Genomic DNA, 16,864 nt, shown 5'->3' with positions numbered 1-16,864 from the left:
GGTCCATGACTGCAGCGCCTCAGACCGCTGGCCTGCTGGATAGTGCCATATCGGCATACCCCTTGTAACGCCTAAAGCAGTTTCAACTAAATTTGGTGTATACATGACGTTATTTGGGTAGAAACAATATAGGGGAGGGATACCCCTACAACACGAATTTCTTTCCTGTATTCATTTGACGTGGAATACTGTAATAGCGTGAAGCACAAGTAGTCTCTTATCTGTGTTGCTCAGTGTGCCAACCGGATCGCGAGAATGAACTTTACACCGGGACAATAATTTCGTCAGTGTGTTTTGGGGCCAAAGACCGTAACACATTGCTGAATGCTCATGGAGGTATAATGAGGGAGTGGTCATGACGTCACAAACTTGATGAAAGTGGACTCGTTCAAGCGATATTTTCTTTTACATACATGCATTTTTGTTGTGTTCTTTACTTTAACTGTAGTGCTTTTATTTCTGTCATTTAACTTCAAAACCTCTCTGGGTGAATACTTGTACCGTGTGAAGAAATGCCGGCCGGGATGGCTAAGCGGTTCTAGGCGCTACAGTCTGAACCGAGCGACCGCTACGGTCGCAGGTTCGAATCCTGCCTCGGGCATGGATGTGTGTGATTTCCTTAGGTTAGTTAGGTTTAAGTAGTTCTAAGTTCTAGGGGACTGATGACCTCAGAAGTTAAGTCGCATAGTGCTCAGAGCCATTTGAACTATTTTTTGTGAAGAAATGATTGGAAACCGACCAAACATATCAAAATATGTTCTCAGCAGTTTCGGAAAGAGGTCATAGACCGAACATCAGTTTCGTCAGTCCGTATTAAGGAAAATATATGTTCGACGTGGCGTCGTGTTGGGGACGATCTGAAGGCTATATTATTCTTGAAGATTCAAGTTGACAAGATCACTAGTAATTCTTTTTATTACTGATTTGACAGATCTACGCTGCCATCGTCGGAACTTGTAACATTATTAGATGTAAAGGCTTTTCACAATAGCAAAAAGCGACTCATCAGGTGGTTCACATTTTTAATGATGATGAGTAACTAGGCAACTTGAAACATGTCTTGCTGTAATAAAAATTGAACCATTTCCTTATTTCTGAAAATCGTTATACACTGAAGAGCCAAAGAAACTGGTACGTGGACGGCCCCCACGAACGCGCAGAATGTGCCGCAACACGACTCGACTAATGTCTGAAGTAGTGCTCGAGGGAACTGACACCATGAATCCTGCAAGGCTGTCCATAAATCCGTAAGAGTGTAAGGCAGTGGAGATCTCTTTTGAACAGCCCGTTGCAAGGCATCCCAGATATGCTCAATAATGAACATGTCTTGGGAGTTTGGTGGCCAGCGGAAGTGTCTGAACTCAGAAGAGTATTCCTGAAGCCACTCTGTAGCAATTCTGGACGTGTAGGGTGTCGCATTGTCCTACCGAAACTGCCCAAATCCGTCGGAAGGCACAATGGACATGAGTGGATGGAGGTGACGAGACAGGGTGCTTATGTACGTGTCACCTGCAAGAGTCGTATCTAGGCGTATCAGGGGTCCCATATCACTCCAACTGCACACGCCCCACGCCATTACAGAGCTTCCACCAGCTTGAACAGTCCCCAGCTGACATACAGGGTCCATGGATTCATGAGGTTGTCTCCATACCCATACACGTCCATTCACTCGATACTATTTGAAACGAGACTCGTACGACCAGGCAACATATTTCCAGCCATCAACAGTCCAATGTCGGTAATGATGGTTCCAGGCGAGGCGTGAAGCTTAGAGTCGTGGAGTCATCAAGGGTATATATTCACGGTACACTCGCGAAATGGTTGTACGAGAAAATCCCCACTTCATCGCTACCTCGGAGATTCCGTGTCTCATCACTCGTGCGCCGACTGTAACACCACGTTCTAACTCATTTAAATCTTGATAACCTGCCATTGTGGCAACAGTCACCGATCTACCAACTGTGGCAGACACTTGTCTTAAATAGGAGCTGCCGACCGCAATGCCGCATTCTGCCTGCTTACATATCTGCATTTGAATACGCATGGCTATATCAGTTTCTTTGGCGCTTCAGTCAATATTTAGCACATTTCCTTGTAAGTGACATTCAGTTGATCTTCAGATTCACCAGCCCGCATCACTGTGACAAGTTCCCACATGTCCTGAAGTGCTCATGAAATCATTTATTCATCGCAGACCCATTCCACATCCATAATGGAAAACTGTCTGTTATATTTTATAAATATATGAGACACTTGCGTACGCAAGCGAAGTCGCGATCACAAAGACAGAAAATTATTAAAATAAAAGAAATGATTATTCGTTACCAGCCTTTAGCGTTCAAAACTTGACTTCCAGTTCTGAAGATAGAAGGTAAAAGGTATTCCACAAGCTGGTATATACGAGGGTGAGTCAAATGAAAACCTTAAATTTGTAATAACAAATCGAAATTTCGCGCCGTTATCCTGTAAGTTGGTAAGCGTGCTACAAACAGCGTGCAGAATGGCTTGTAGGTGGCAGCATAGTGCAGATGCACACATGCCGACGCAGTATCAGTATAAAAATGGCCGCCCCACCTGCGACTTGCACCAGGGAAGAAGAGCGATCTGTCATTTGGTTTTTGCGCAGTGAAGGTGTGAAACCTATTGAAATTCATCGACGAATGAAGGTTCAGTACGGTGACGCATGTTTGTCACAGTAGCAAGTCTACGAATTGAGTAGGAAGTTCGCAAATGGTGTGACTTCAGTGGAAGATGCTCCTCGTCCAGGTCAGGGACAACGAGTTGCCACTCCACAGAACATTGCAGCAGTTGAAGCCATAGTGAAGGAAAACTGCCGAGTGGCACTGAATGACTTTGCAGCACGTTTACAGATTACTCATGGGTCAGCACACCACACTGTGCATGATGTGCTCCAATTTCACAAAGTGTCTGCAAGATGGGTGCCACGGCAGCTGACTCCTGAAATGAGAGAACGACGTGTTGATGCTTGTGAAGAACTACTTCGGCGCTTTGAACGAGAAGGTGATGGCTTCCTTGCAGGAATCGTTACTGGGGACGAAACCTGGGTTCACATCTACCAACCGGAAACGAAGAGAGCGAGCAAGGAATGGCGCCAAGTGATTTCCATATGTTTGGACCACTCAAGGACGCAATGGGAGGAAAGAAGTTCCGTTCTGATGAAGACGTACGCCACGCGGTGCATGAGAGGTTGCGCGGACTACCAAAAGAATTTTTTTCTAAAGGAATTTATTCACTTTGTAAGCGCTGGAGGACTTGCATTGAGCGTGGGGGAGATTATGTTGAAAAGTGATACAACTTGGTACCACTTCTGCACAATAAATAATATTTAAAAAATATTTAAGGTTTTCATTTGACTCACCCTCGTACATGACTATCGTCTTGGCAACGAAGGGCAACAGTGTGCCGAAATAGAGGAAACCTTGATGTACGTCCATTAGCTCAAGCCAATACCACTCAGTGGGGTATGTCTTCATATCGTGGTACTGCTTAGACCGCCGTCTTGTTCGGTGAAATAGAGGAGGCGATGTACCAGAAACTCAGGGGGCTGCAAGGAACAACAGCTGCGAAGTGTGGCGAAGTGCGCCGTTCCACGTGCGGACGACAGGGCGTTTCTTGCCGCCGTTTCGCCGGGCCAGCCACCCAGCGGGGCAGCTGCCTCCCCAGTGTTTTATCGAGCGTGACGAGCAAAGCTTTCGCCGGAGCGGGCTACTTAATATCGCGGCCGCGCGCGGAATTCCGAGCGCCCGAGGAACACAAGTTGGCCAAAGTGGCGCCGAAGTTCTCCAGGGCTTACCGGGGCGACGCGGCGGCTGACGCCGCTGCCCGGATGATCAGACCATCAGCCAGCCAGCCGCCGGCTGGGCCCGCGCGAGCGCCGACGGCAAATATGCAGCCGGCGAAAACATGTAGGCGGATAACAGAGTAAAGTTTCAACTTCGAGAGAGAATCTTTCACTGTGCAGAGGAGTGTGCGCTCTTATGAAACTTCCTGGCACATAACCGTCCTCTGTGCGGGGCCAAGTGAGATATACGGGCCCTGCAACGGACATGTGACGTCACTCAAGTAGGCTTGTCCGGCGTAAGTCACGAACGGTCGGCTCCGTGCAGGGCCCACGGGAAAACAGTATTTATTTGAAAAGGTACCCACTAAAGGCCTTAATTTTGTCGTGTGTCACGATAACTTGCATGGATTTAAACATGCACTCAAGAATTATTAAACTCGTCTGAAATAATAACTCGCTCCCCTCCGGAGAGGGAATTCGTAAGAGCTGTCGTGCGTACGCCTCACACTCTGTATTTCTCGTGGGCCTCGACTCTGTAGCCGAGGTCACAAACGAACGCTAGTGTGGTGGCACTAGATTCAGAGAAGTCTGTTCGAATCCCGGTGGTGGAAATTTTTCACTGCCAGTATTTGGCCGGCAAGGGAGGAGAGGTGGTGATTTGAAGTCCCGGGTCACCAGTCTTTACGCCCATATCCTGAATTAAATTCCAAATCCATCCGCACACTGGGCATGTAATAATGCTCATGGTGATCCGTCCGTCGGATAGGGACTTCGAGCTTGGCTGTCTACTTGCTATTATATGAGACGAATAACCTATGGAAAGCTCCGGGTTTCACCCTTTCCATTCTCTCATCATCATCGTCACCACCACCACCACCACCACCGTCATCGTCATAGTCATCGTCCAACGCTAAAGCAACACTGAAATATGCACGCATCCATTACACTCACTTCAATCTAGAACTACTCATACGGAATGTCACACACATCCGCACGGACGTTGACATTTTTTCCTGGAAGAATAAAACTGTATGCAAGACAGTCTCGAACTCGGAACTTCGTCATACGCGGGCAATGCTCTTAGCGACTGAGCTATCCACTACTCACAGCTTTACTTCCGCCGGAACCTCTCTTCTGTTTTATGAAACTCTCATAAGCGCCTCCACATATCTGGCAGGATTAGCAATCCTTTCTTCCTGGAGCGCTAGTCCCTCTAGGTTTTCACGAGAATCTGAGGTTCGGAAAGCAGGAGACAATTACAAACGGAAATGAAACTGTGAGGGAGAAGCGTGAATCGTGTCTTGATATTCATTGGGTAAGGCAAGGTTCTATGTCCGTGTCAATGTCCAGCATAAAGTACATAATCGGATCCTAAGTTTCCGGTCAATGACCAAGACTCAAGAAACGATCGTAGAACAGAAAAACGGCAGTTTAGTTGGTAGCGACATAGGAGTACAATGCCAATGACAGATGTCCAAGCCGGCCGAGCGGTTCTAGGCGCTTCAGTCTGGAACCGCGCGACCGCTACGGTCGCAGGTCCGATCCTGCCTCGGGCATGGATGTGTGTGATGTCCTTAGGTTAGTTAGGTTTAAGTAGTTCTAAGCCTAGGGGACTGATGACCTCAGATGTTAAGTCTCATAGTGCTCAGAACCATTTTTTTAATAGTGTCCACAATGAAACACTGTCTCAAAATATGGTAGAAAACCCAAAGAGATTCTGGTCGTATGTAAAGTACACCAGTGCCAAAAAGCAGTCAATACCGTCACTGCGCGATAGCGATGGAAATGTTACCGATGATGGTGCCACTAAAGCGGAGTTACTAAACACAGTTTTCCGTAATTCCTTCACGAAAGAAGACGAAGAAAATACTCCAGAATTCGAAACCAGAACAGCTGTTAACATGAGTGACATAAAAGGAGATATCTTAGGTGTTGCGAAACATCTCAAATCACTTAAGAAAGGCAAGTCTTCCGATGCACATGGTATACCAATCAGGTTCCTTTCAGTGCATGGAGACACAGTAGTGCCTTTCTTAGCAATCATATACAACCGCTCACTTGACGAAAGGTCTGTTCCTAAAGACTGGAAAGTAACACAGGTGACACCAATATTCAAGAAAGCAAATAGGAGTAACCCATTGAATTACAGACCCACATCACTGACCTCAATTTGCAGTACGATTTTGGAGCATATACTGTACTCGAACATTATGAATCACCTTGAAGAAAATGGTGGTGGTGGTGGTGGTGGTGGTGGTGGTGGTGGTTAGAGTTTAACGTCCCGTCGACAACGAGGTCATTAGAGACGGAGCTCATGCTCGGGTTAGGGAAGGATTGGGAAGGAAATTGGCCGTGCCCTTTCAAAGGAACCATCCCGGCATTTGCCTGAAGCGATTTAGGGAAATCACGGAAAACCTAAATCAGGATGGCTGGAGACGGGATTGAACCGTCATCCTCCCGAATGCGAGTCCAGTGTGCTAACCACTGCGCCACCTCGCTCGGTTTGAAGAAAATGACTTATTGATATATAACCAACACGGATTCAGAAAATATCGTTCTTGTGCAACGCAGCTAGCTTTTTATTCCCATGAAGTAATGAGTGCTGTCGACAAGGAATCTCAGATCGATTCCATATTCATAGATTTCCAGAAGGCTTTGGATACCGTTCCTCGCAAGCGGCTATTAATCAAATTCCGTGCACGTGGAGTATCGTCTCAGTTGTATGACTGGATTCGTGAGTTCCTCTCAGAGAGGTCACAGTTCGTAGTGATAGACGGTAGATCATCGAGTAGAACAGAAGTGATATCTGGCGTTCCGCAAGGTAGTGTCATAGGCCCTCTGCTGTTCCTGATTTACATAAATGATCTAAGTGATAATCTGAGCAGCCCCCTTAGATTCTTTGCAGATGACACTGTCATTTACCGTCTAGTAAAATAATCAGACGATCAATTCCAATTACAAAATGATCTAGAGAGATTTTATGAATGGTGCGAAAAGAGGAAACTGGTTCTAAACAAAAGAGTGAGGTCATCCACAGGGGTTCTAAAAGAAATCCCATATATTTTGTGTATACGATAAATCGCGCAAATCTAAGGGCTGTCAATTCGACTAAATACCTAGGAATTACAATTACGAGTAACTTAAATTGGAAAGACCATTTAGATAATATTGTGGGGAAGGCGAAACAAATTCTGTGTTTTGTTGACAGAACACTTAGAAGATGCGACAAACCCATTCAAGAGATAGCCTACATTACACTTGTCCTTCCTCTGCTGGAATACTGCTGCGCGGTGTGGATTCCTTAACAGGTAGGATTGACGGAGGACATCGAGAAAGTGCAAAGAGGGCAGCTCGTTTCATGTTATCGCGCAATAGGGGTGAGAGTGTTACTGATATGATACGCGAGTTGGGGTGACAGTCACTCAAACAAAGGCGGTTTTCTTTGCGGCGAGATCTATTTACGAAATTTCTATCACCAACTTTCTCTTCTGAATGCGAAAATATTTTGTTGACACCCACCCACGTAGGGAGAAATGACCATCATAACAAAATAAGAGAAATCAGAGCTCGAACGGAAAGAGTTAAGTTTTCCTTTTTCCCACGCGCCATTCGAGAGTGGAATTGTAGAGAAGTAGTATGAAAATGGTTCGATGAACCCTCTGCCGGGAACTTAAGTGTGAGTTGCAGAGTAACCATGTAGATGTAGATGTAGAATCAACATCTATGAGGCAATGGTTTGTGCACCTTAATATGAAATGAACTGGCCTGCCCAGAGTCCCGACCTAAGTCCAATGTGACAGCTTTGGGGTGAGTTAGAACGTCGATTTCGCTCCATAACCCAATGCTGAACAGCATTACCTTCACTGGTCTGGGCTCTTGAGGCTGAATAGGCTGCCTTTCCCCCCAAGACATCCAGTGTCCCCTGTGGAGCTCAAGCCATTATTAGCCGTTGTTATTACATACTAATAAGAGTTGGAATACTTTTGATGATGATGATGATGATGATATTTGGTTTCTGGGGCGCTCAACTGCATTGTTATCAGCCCCTGAACAAATTCCCAATCTTTTCACTGTCCAGTCTCGCCAGTCTTCCCGAATGATGATGAAATGAGGAGGACAAAACAAGCACCCAGTCCCCGACTGAAGGAAATCCCCGAGCCGGCCGGGAATCGAATCCGCGACCCAATGATCCAGAGGCAGCAACGTTAGCGACTAGACCACGAGCTGCGGGCGCTGAGTGCTCTTGATCAGATAGTATACATGCAGACTACACACTATACCGTCGTGTTTGAAAACTGTGTATAATGCACTCCACCTTCAGGCCACAAGTGGCACCATCGGGACCATCTAACCGCCGTGTCATCCTCAGTTGAGGATGCGGATAGGAGGGGCGTGCGGTCAGCACACCGCTCTCCCAGTCGTTATGAAGGTTTTCTTTGACCAGAGCCGCTACTATTCAGTCGCGTAGCTCCTCAATTGGCATCACCCCAAAAAATGGCAACAGCGCATGGCGGCCCGGATGGTCATCCAGCCAAGTGCCGGCCACGCCCGACAGCGCTCAACTTCGGTGATCTGACGGGAACCGGTGTATCCACTGCGGCAAGGCCGTTGCCCTTGAAATTTGTGTATGCTGATATAATATTCTAAGGGGATGTTCATTAGTTATGTGAGCTCAAAATGGGTGGGTTCAAATGGTTCTGAGCACTATGGGACTTAACTACTGTGGTCATCAGTCCCCTAGAACTTAGAACTACTTAAACCTAACTAACCTAAGGACATCACACACATCCATGCCCGAGGCAGGATTCGAACCTGCGACCGTAGCAGCAAAATGGGTGGGGGTGGAGAGAAGGGATCCAGCAAAATTTCAACAAATCTCATTTGAACGGGTGGCAGGATGGGGAGGGACAGTGGAAATTCCACGTCAATGTTTTTAATTCAAAGGATATACACTCATGTCCAAATTTAAAGCAACAAAATTTTCCATGGTTGCGTTAATTGCGTCACGAAACAGTATAAACAAGTGATAGTAAATAACAATGTGAAGAATACATAACGTAATCAGCTACAACATGCATAACGGTAGAAAGCCATTATTCGTTCTTTTCCTACTTTTCAGATTTGCATACACATTCTGACAACTGGTCAATGTGATCAGTATGGGGCATGACCACCTCTAGCACCAATAAAGGGCAGACAACGACGGGACACGCTGTGAATGATGTCATCAATCTCATGTTTGAGGCAATAATGCCCATTCTTCCTGCAGAGCTGCTCACAAGTCGTGGAGAGTGGTTGGTGGATGTAGACGTGATGCAACCCGTCTCCCTAGTCCATCCCAGACATGCTCAGTGGGATTCAAATCGCGAGAGGGAGCAGGCCACGTCATGCGTGCAGTATCTTCTGTTTCCAAAAAAACATCAGCCACCAGTGCTCTGTGAGGTCGAGCATCATCGTCCATCAATACGAAGTCTGGGCCCACAGCACCTCGCAACAACCGCGCATGAGACCCCAAGATCTTTTCACAGTACGTGACAGCAGGTAATTCTTGCTCATTCACCCGGATTTAATGAAGAGGTGTTCGAGTGGTCAATATAATTGCTGCCCACACCGTTAGAGATCCTCCTTGGTATCGGTCTCTTTCCATAATGTTTGGGTCCCGAAATCGTGTTCCACGTGCCCCCCAGTTGCCAATCTATCGAGAATCACTCTCAAGACCAAATAGGGATTCATATGCGAAAAGAACATGAGCCCTCCGTTCGACCGTCCAGGTGGCATGTTGACGGGTCCGCTCTAGTCGTTCCCTTCTGTGAAGACACCCCAAAGATAGACAGCAGATCTCCAACAATAAAGGCCATTCTGCTGAAGCCTTCTTTACACCGTTTGCGTCGATACAACACGTCCAGCGGATGCTCCGAGGTCAGATGTCGGATGCCAGTTGCAGTGCAGTACTAAGGCGATACCGCCGTGTCCTTACAGTCCACTCTGTCTCATGTCACACGTGGTCAGCCCTGTCCTAGTCTCTCGGATACAGTTTCGGTCTCTATAAACTGTCCCCTTATGCGAGAAACAACAGAACGATTCACATTAAGCCATCGGGCCACTTCAGTTTGACACTCTCATGTTTCCATTTTTCCTAAGGCTCTCCACAGGAGAGAGTGTTGGCGTCTTCTCTGTGCCATACTGCACCGTCTGTGACTGCGTACACAGCGATTGTGGATGCGGGACTACCCTGCAAATACTAACCCGTTTGATAGGAGCCCTGACGCCATTGCTGGTGTGGTTGACCGTCTATCGGGACGCCATCTTCCACTCAGAACACGACCGCAACGACGTTGTTGACGGTTTGTATGATTATATCGTGAATTAGACACAGATCGGGGAAACAGCCGGTTGTTGTTTTAATTTTGGACACTATTGTACATTATTATAATGGATAACATTTTGTTTTATATTATTAATCCCAACTATCTTTATGATCTCTCTGAACTGAACTTAGTCATGTGCGTTCCCGGGAGTCTCCAATTTGAAACAAGAGCCGCACAAGTGTGAAATTTCATTCGGAGAGTTCTCTACCACGGCGATCGAAATCACCGGGTGTCAATCAGTGAGTCAGTCGTGATATTCTGCAGCGCATATAAAGCCGATGTTATTGTGTTCAACATAAGTTTCTATCAAAACTTTCGCAATGTGTGAGTTAAACGGCGAGCGAGCAAGAATTTAAGCGTTTGTGGAAGGAAGCTAAGCTGAAGTTCACCAACAGGAATTTTTTTAGTGATCATATAACTCAAGAGATTTAAAAGCTACGTAATCATACGGTTTGAAGGAAGTGCAAACAAACTGTCTTTCATCATCTTAGTAAGTAAAGTTTTGTACTGATGCAGGGTTTTTTACAGTATCAGTTAGTGCAGCAATGACATATGGCGAATATCCGTCTGAACTTATTCATGTTAAGTGTAATATAACACGGACAATGTTTGTATAAATTATGATGATTTGTTTTGAAACCTAAAAGTGTGAGTGTGTGTGTGTGTGTGTGTGTGTGTATGTTTGTTTGTTTATTATGTTTCATGAGCGGCGCAGCAGCTACGCGGGCCTATGTTTTTAATAACGAAATTACTTTTAATAAACGAAAATGTAATGTTGTAACTTCACTACTCTGTCAGAGTTCGATGTTAACTGTTCTAAAAGGGCCACGCTTGATGGCAGATGTACGTTGAAAAGCTTACATGGCAGTCATTTGTGTATGTTCTTACGAAACAAAACGTGTTTCTTCTAAAAGAAAAGTGTTAAGATTTAATTATTTTGAAAATTGATGGTTCCAGTTTATTTATACTGAGGTGTGTGAAGATCAGGAAGAGCGGTGACTTTTACTGAATGAAAATTTATATACCTGCAAGAAATCAATGTTTAATCTGACTTACCGAGTTTACGAGAAGTGCTATTAACTGTGGATATAGGAATGATTTCTAAGCATGGCGATCTGATAGGGTACATCAGTGAAATATTAGCAGTTTTGTTATTCAAGAGGCGTCTAAATTTAGCACAAATTACATGATGAATAATTTCCTGCATTTGAGAACTTTAATACGATTACCAGAGATAATTGTGTTTACCGATCTTGGTGTTAAGTCATCCTTGGTTCACATAGTAACGGATAAACGAATAGAATAGTATCTCTGGTCTCAACTCACGTAATTACACCAAAAGACAATTTTTCTGAAGTATTTATAATATTCAGTGCCCACAAATTGACCGCTAGAGCGGAGTCAACCTCTCTACTAATTTTGGGATATACAGAGGTGTGGTTAGACGCGATCGGAATTTCCTTGGACTACGAGCTACGTAAGATACGCTCAGCCTGAAGAGTTTTAAGCTTTGATCCCTAATATACCTATAGAGAGATTGCGACGTAACCCGCCTTGAGATATTAACATCTCGGGTTAATTGACATTTAATGTATATGTATACCCCTATATAAGGTCAATAATTCAGAGGTAGGTGTGAACAGTTAATACTATTCCCGTGGAACCTTTTTGTCCATTGATGTCTGTCCGTCCGTAAGGGTTGGCATGTTTAAAATAAATTTTTTTTAGTTATGTGTTAAAAACACTGCTTAATACACTTTACAAATAAAACATGGTTTTATTGAAATGTATTATTCATGATGTTTTATTTTAAACATTTTGTGGCTGTGAGCTCAGTGCCCGTATAAGAAATTATACAGAATATAATAGTCAGTCCACCGGTTGCACACAGTTTTTTTTTTTAAACCGCACTATCTATCTTTCGATAATTCTAAGACTATCTTCATCAGAATGGTAAAAGTTACATGAAACCACAAACAACTTTTAAAATTTGAGCAACAGTGCTCTCGTCAAATAATAATATGTTTGTGTTCCATGAGTGTATTATTCATTGCTTAAAAGAAACGAAAAAGGGGGAAAAGGGGATCCAAAATTTTAAAGGAAGTCCCTCACGTAATTAAGGGGAGGTTCAAAAAATCGATTTTTTTTAAATTGCATTTTTGGATCCATAAAAGTGTTTAGAATCCACCCCTGAAATGGTTTTCCCGAATACGGAACGGAAATGTTTGTTATTCGCGGTTGAACAAAAAAACGTACCTGCCTGAAATCGGCCTTTTTCACGCGCCAGTTTTTTTTCTCTCGGAGGACGAGTTATTGTACCGGTGCTTGGGAGGAAACACACAAAATTCAAATGAAAGTTTGAACGCGTGTGTTTGGAAGTTAGCCCCCAGGCGTTTGCATTCTGGTGCGAAGACTGCGGAGATTGCGACTTTCCTGGCAGTCACCAACTTCAACGAAGGGTATCCAGCAATTCTGAAGACCATGACAATGATGGACGTCACCCTGGAAGTCTATTCGACGCAGTTCGCCAAGCATTCGGACGACCACCGGATTCAAGCGGCCGAAAACCGCTTTTCACCGCCCGTACGAGCGGCTCTGGAGCAGCGCAGGATGGCCCAGATCGAGCAGAACGCCCTCTATGAGGAAGAGGAAGGACTAGTTTATGGACCCGGAATAGCAGATTGAACGTACGTTGCATAGCATTGCATTTATATGTAGTCAAAACTTCAAACGGCCGGCCGCGGTGGTCTAGCGGTTCTAGGTGCTCAGTCCGGAACCAGGCGACTGCTACGGTCGCAGGTTTGAATCCTGCCTCGGGCATGGATGTGTGTGATGTCCTTAGGTTAGTTAGGTTTAAGTAGTTCTAAGTAGAGATGGGGGATCCGCTCCTGAACTGTTTTATAGAGTTGAATCTTTCAAAGGAGTGAACAATCAGTGATTCAGAAAAAAAGAACGGTAGCTCCAAACGTTTCACGCAGCAGAGAGAGAGAGAGAGAGAGAGAGAGAGAGAGAGAGTCGGAGCAGGTCAGCGGGGCCTCTGCTGGTCAGAGCACACTGCACGCCACACAACACAGCCGGCGCCGGCCTCTGCCCTGCTTCTGCCTTGGCTGCCTGCATTGTGCAGTGCTCCATTGGATTTTGTGTTTCACATATGCCGTGCCGTCTCTGTGCTTCCTCTGCCACGTGCAGTGTCTGGCGCACCTTAACTTAGCATCGCACTCCGTCGAACGTTTCAGTCGCACGTCCTGCCCTCTGGGCAGTTGATGCGAGCAACAGGACAGAGAGCCTCCTAGCGGAGAACATAAGAACTAATTGCAACAACCTGCTCGCAAGAGAACGGACGATTTGTCTCGGAGCGGGTTAGTGGTGGCCGTTCACCGCTCCCCCACCCTCGGAACTCGCTCGCTCTACGCTCACCCCACCGTTCTCGACTCTAGCCAGAGCGTTGAGCAAAGCAACTCAGGTGTCACTCTGGTCTCTGCGGTCTTAGCTCACGCAGCAATACAGCTCGCGGCTCGACCAGCTTGACTCAGCGCCTCTGCATCGGAGTTCGTCTATTCTGGATATTGTTCTTCGTACTAATACCGATATGTATATCACATAATTATGTTATGTATACATCATTTGTTTTTATTTTATTTATATTTGTTTAAACTGATCAGATGAGATTCCTGACGACTCCTCTTACCATAGGATTTTTTATTATGGACACTCGAATTTACACTTTAATTACGAGCGAACCAATAAACGTATCGCAAAATGTGATACACCAATATTTTCCTTGTTTTATTCTGCATAAGGCTATATGCAGCACTTTGGTCTTACAGTCAAATTTATATTTTTTTTCTAATTGTAGTACGGATTTTGCGATTTTGGGCGTCTTCGGAAGGAAATGTTCACTTTAAAAATATGTGGCTTGGGATGTATTTGTACGAGGTTAATGAAATTTTAATACATTATAGCCAAATACATTGTTAATGTAAATCTCAAGTTACAACATTTTCCGATCACCCAAAAAACCACGATAGTGCAAAATAAATCGATAATCAAAAACTTTGTCATATCGTGGAAATTTCAATAAACAATACAAAATTCTTACTCATTATCTGTGTTACTTCAAAATAGGATCAAAATACAGGTATAGTACTGGAATAAACCAAATTTAAAGGGCAATGTGCCTTCCATTTATTTTCTATTGTGAATGAGTGGTGAGTCATGAAAAAGACCTAGTTCATTTCAGGGAGTGAACAGTTCGGATCCGATCTCTGAAAAGAACAGTTTTGCCCATCTCTAGTTCTAAGTTCTAGGGGACTGATGACCACAGATGTTAAGTCCCATAGTACTCAGAGCCATCTGAACCAAAACTTCAAACACGTTCATCTCGAAATGACTTTTTTTTTATCGTGCGGTATGGTAACTTCAAATCTACTGAACCGATTGCCGTGATTCTTTGTTTCCGACGAAGTTCCAAGTTAACTAAATTTTCTAGGAGTTGTACCACTTTTATTCCGATCCATCCACTATAAATATTTTTACTTGGCCGATGAAGTCGAAAAATCGATGAAAAAAACGCTATTTTTTTCAAATGGCCGCCATTTTTTTTCCTATGGTCGAAATAACTTAAGCGAGGTACAACTCCTAAAGAATCTTATATACTTAGGTAACGTCAATTCAATTTTGATTTCAGACGAGCCGGCTGACCTGTGACATACCGCGCGTGGAGGTCTACATCGAAATTTTGTTTCGTTCCGACGGCATTTCCGCCTTTGCTCTTCGACATTTCCGTTCGAAAAAAATTCCAGTTTGTAGAGGATATATCAATAAATATTTAGACCAAATTTGACATTGATATCTATAACACATCCAGAGAAAAAAATTCTCAAAGAACATGCTTTTTTTCGGGCCAAAGATAGTAAACCTCCCCTTAATGAACGTCCCCTAAACAACATGTGGTATCATAAACAAAAGAAGTCAACAAAATTCGCAGGTCTGATGACCTCACAGGATATATTACTATCAGTTTGTTATTTACATTCTTTGAGGGGCGAGTGCCAAACTTGTACAGTGCACTGATCATCAGCAATTCCCCTTACCTGTCGTAATACGTTGTTAGCCCCCTGTACATGACTGCGTCGCCTGTGAAGAGCCTCATAAAAAAGTACAAAGCGCATCCGCCATCCCGTTTCTGTATATCGTCGCACATGGAACAGCCGTTCATCAAACGTTCCTTTTTACGGGTGCATCTGCAAGCTTCCGAAAGTCTGCGGAAGACGCACCGAAAGCAAAGCAGTCTGTTGAAATATGGTAATCGTTCCCGTCGCCCGAATAAAATTGCAGCGGTGCGGACACTTACAATGTTTTACAGATACGCGACGAAGCTTGCGTCATAAATAAGCAAGGCACATCTGGGTCCGGCACTAAAAGCGCATGTATCGCGTTTTAGCGGAGCAGACACACCGCTCCCTCCCTCCCTCCCCCCCCTCCCCCCGCAGACAGGGCGGTGGAAACGTCCTAGATGACAACTGGAGGATAGACGACGCGCAGCCGAATAGGAGTAGGCGGGGCTAGGCGGACTGTGGAGATGAATAGCGGGGACGTGCGCTAGGAAGCGCCGCAGCGCGGGTCCGGCCGAGCGCGGTGATTTACAACTGCAGGGGCCCGGCAGTCCATCGCGCGACCTGCGAGCACGCAGCCTCTTTAATTATAGCCCGGAAATTCCAGTCCTAAATCTGCTCTCGCGGCACAATATTCGCGTCGTGCCGTGAGAACGATACCATCTCGCTAATGGAATTTCGGGACTGTGCGGAGATCTGAATTAAATATCTCGTGCCCATTGTCTGGTGCGCCAAGCTACCGCCCGACGCGAAAGCGACCGAGTTCGAACCGGGGAATTCCCCTTTTGGTGTTCGCGGAAGGGAAATGAGCTGGTGCGTTGCATCCAAGCGGCTGGTAGCACAAAGTCTTCGTTAATGAGCCTAAGCTAGTTTAAATACGATTTTTCCTTGGATAGGGGGTGGGGGGGGGTTGGGGGGGGGGGGCAACGGAAATAATATACTTTTCAAATTAAATAATTGCTGTCATCTCACTCTAAGCTTTGGGGTTCATTTGAATAGTGGAGATGGTGAACGTTGTAAGTGCCAACTCCCACATTTGTCACGAGAATGAAAGACAATTTAACTCTGTTCACAACTGATTTGCATTAAAAATTTGGATAACTGCTCGTACGACTCGCATGATGACGGTTCCGCAAATACTGGGAATCGATGATCTCGACGATTTTTTTCTGTTACCGATATCGATACATCAATATATAGATACCAGGAATCCCACGACTTTCGAGAAAGTTTTAATTTCAAGTCTAAATTTTTTGTATAATTTCGTATTCACAATTGTAATTTTTCATCCATCTTATTGATTTTGGAGTTCTATTAACATGCTACGCTAACTAGCTATTGCAGACGCCCTGACTTCATCTGCTCTCGTCCCTTTTTGCATTACTACTAAGATCTGACTGTTTGCATTACTGCTAAGATATGACGGAAGTCACCAGAGACGAAAACGGCACATCCCGCCATGGGGGTATTCTTGTTACGCAAATGTCGAATTGTTCTGTGGAACGCTACAATGGATAGTTTAAGGGTTATCAGAACCTCATCCCAAACAACAGGAGCGTAGTCCTGCAACAATTACTATA

General features: G+C 44.9%; 1 protein-coding gene and 1 pseudogene across 1 annotated transcript in view; both read right to left on the bottom strand.

Annotated features, from left to right (window-relative positions):
• LOC124797974 (dystroglycan 1-like) overlaps window positions 1–16,864 on the bottom strand; it is a 137,896-nt gene that overhangs the window by 97,752 nt on the left and 23,280 nt on the right. The window lies entirely within an intron of this gene.
• On the bottom strand, window positions 8,298–8,415 carry LOC124799798 (annotated as a pseudogene).

This window comes from Schistocerca piceifrons, chromosome 5 (assembly GCF_021461385.2).
Source record: "Schistocerca piceifrons isolate TAMUIC-IGC-003096 chromosome 5, iqSchPice1.1, whole genome shotgun sequence".
NCBI lineage: Eukaryota > Metazoa > Arthropoda > Insecta > Orthoptera > Acrididae > Schistocerca > Schistocerca piceifrons.
This window is presented reverse-complemented; position numbering and strand designations above follow the sequence as displayed.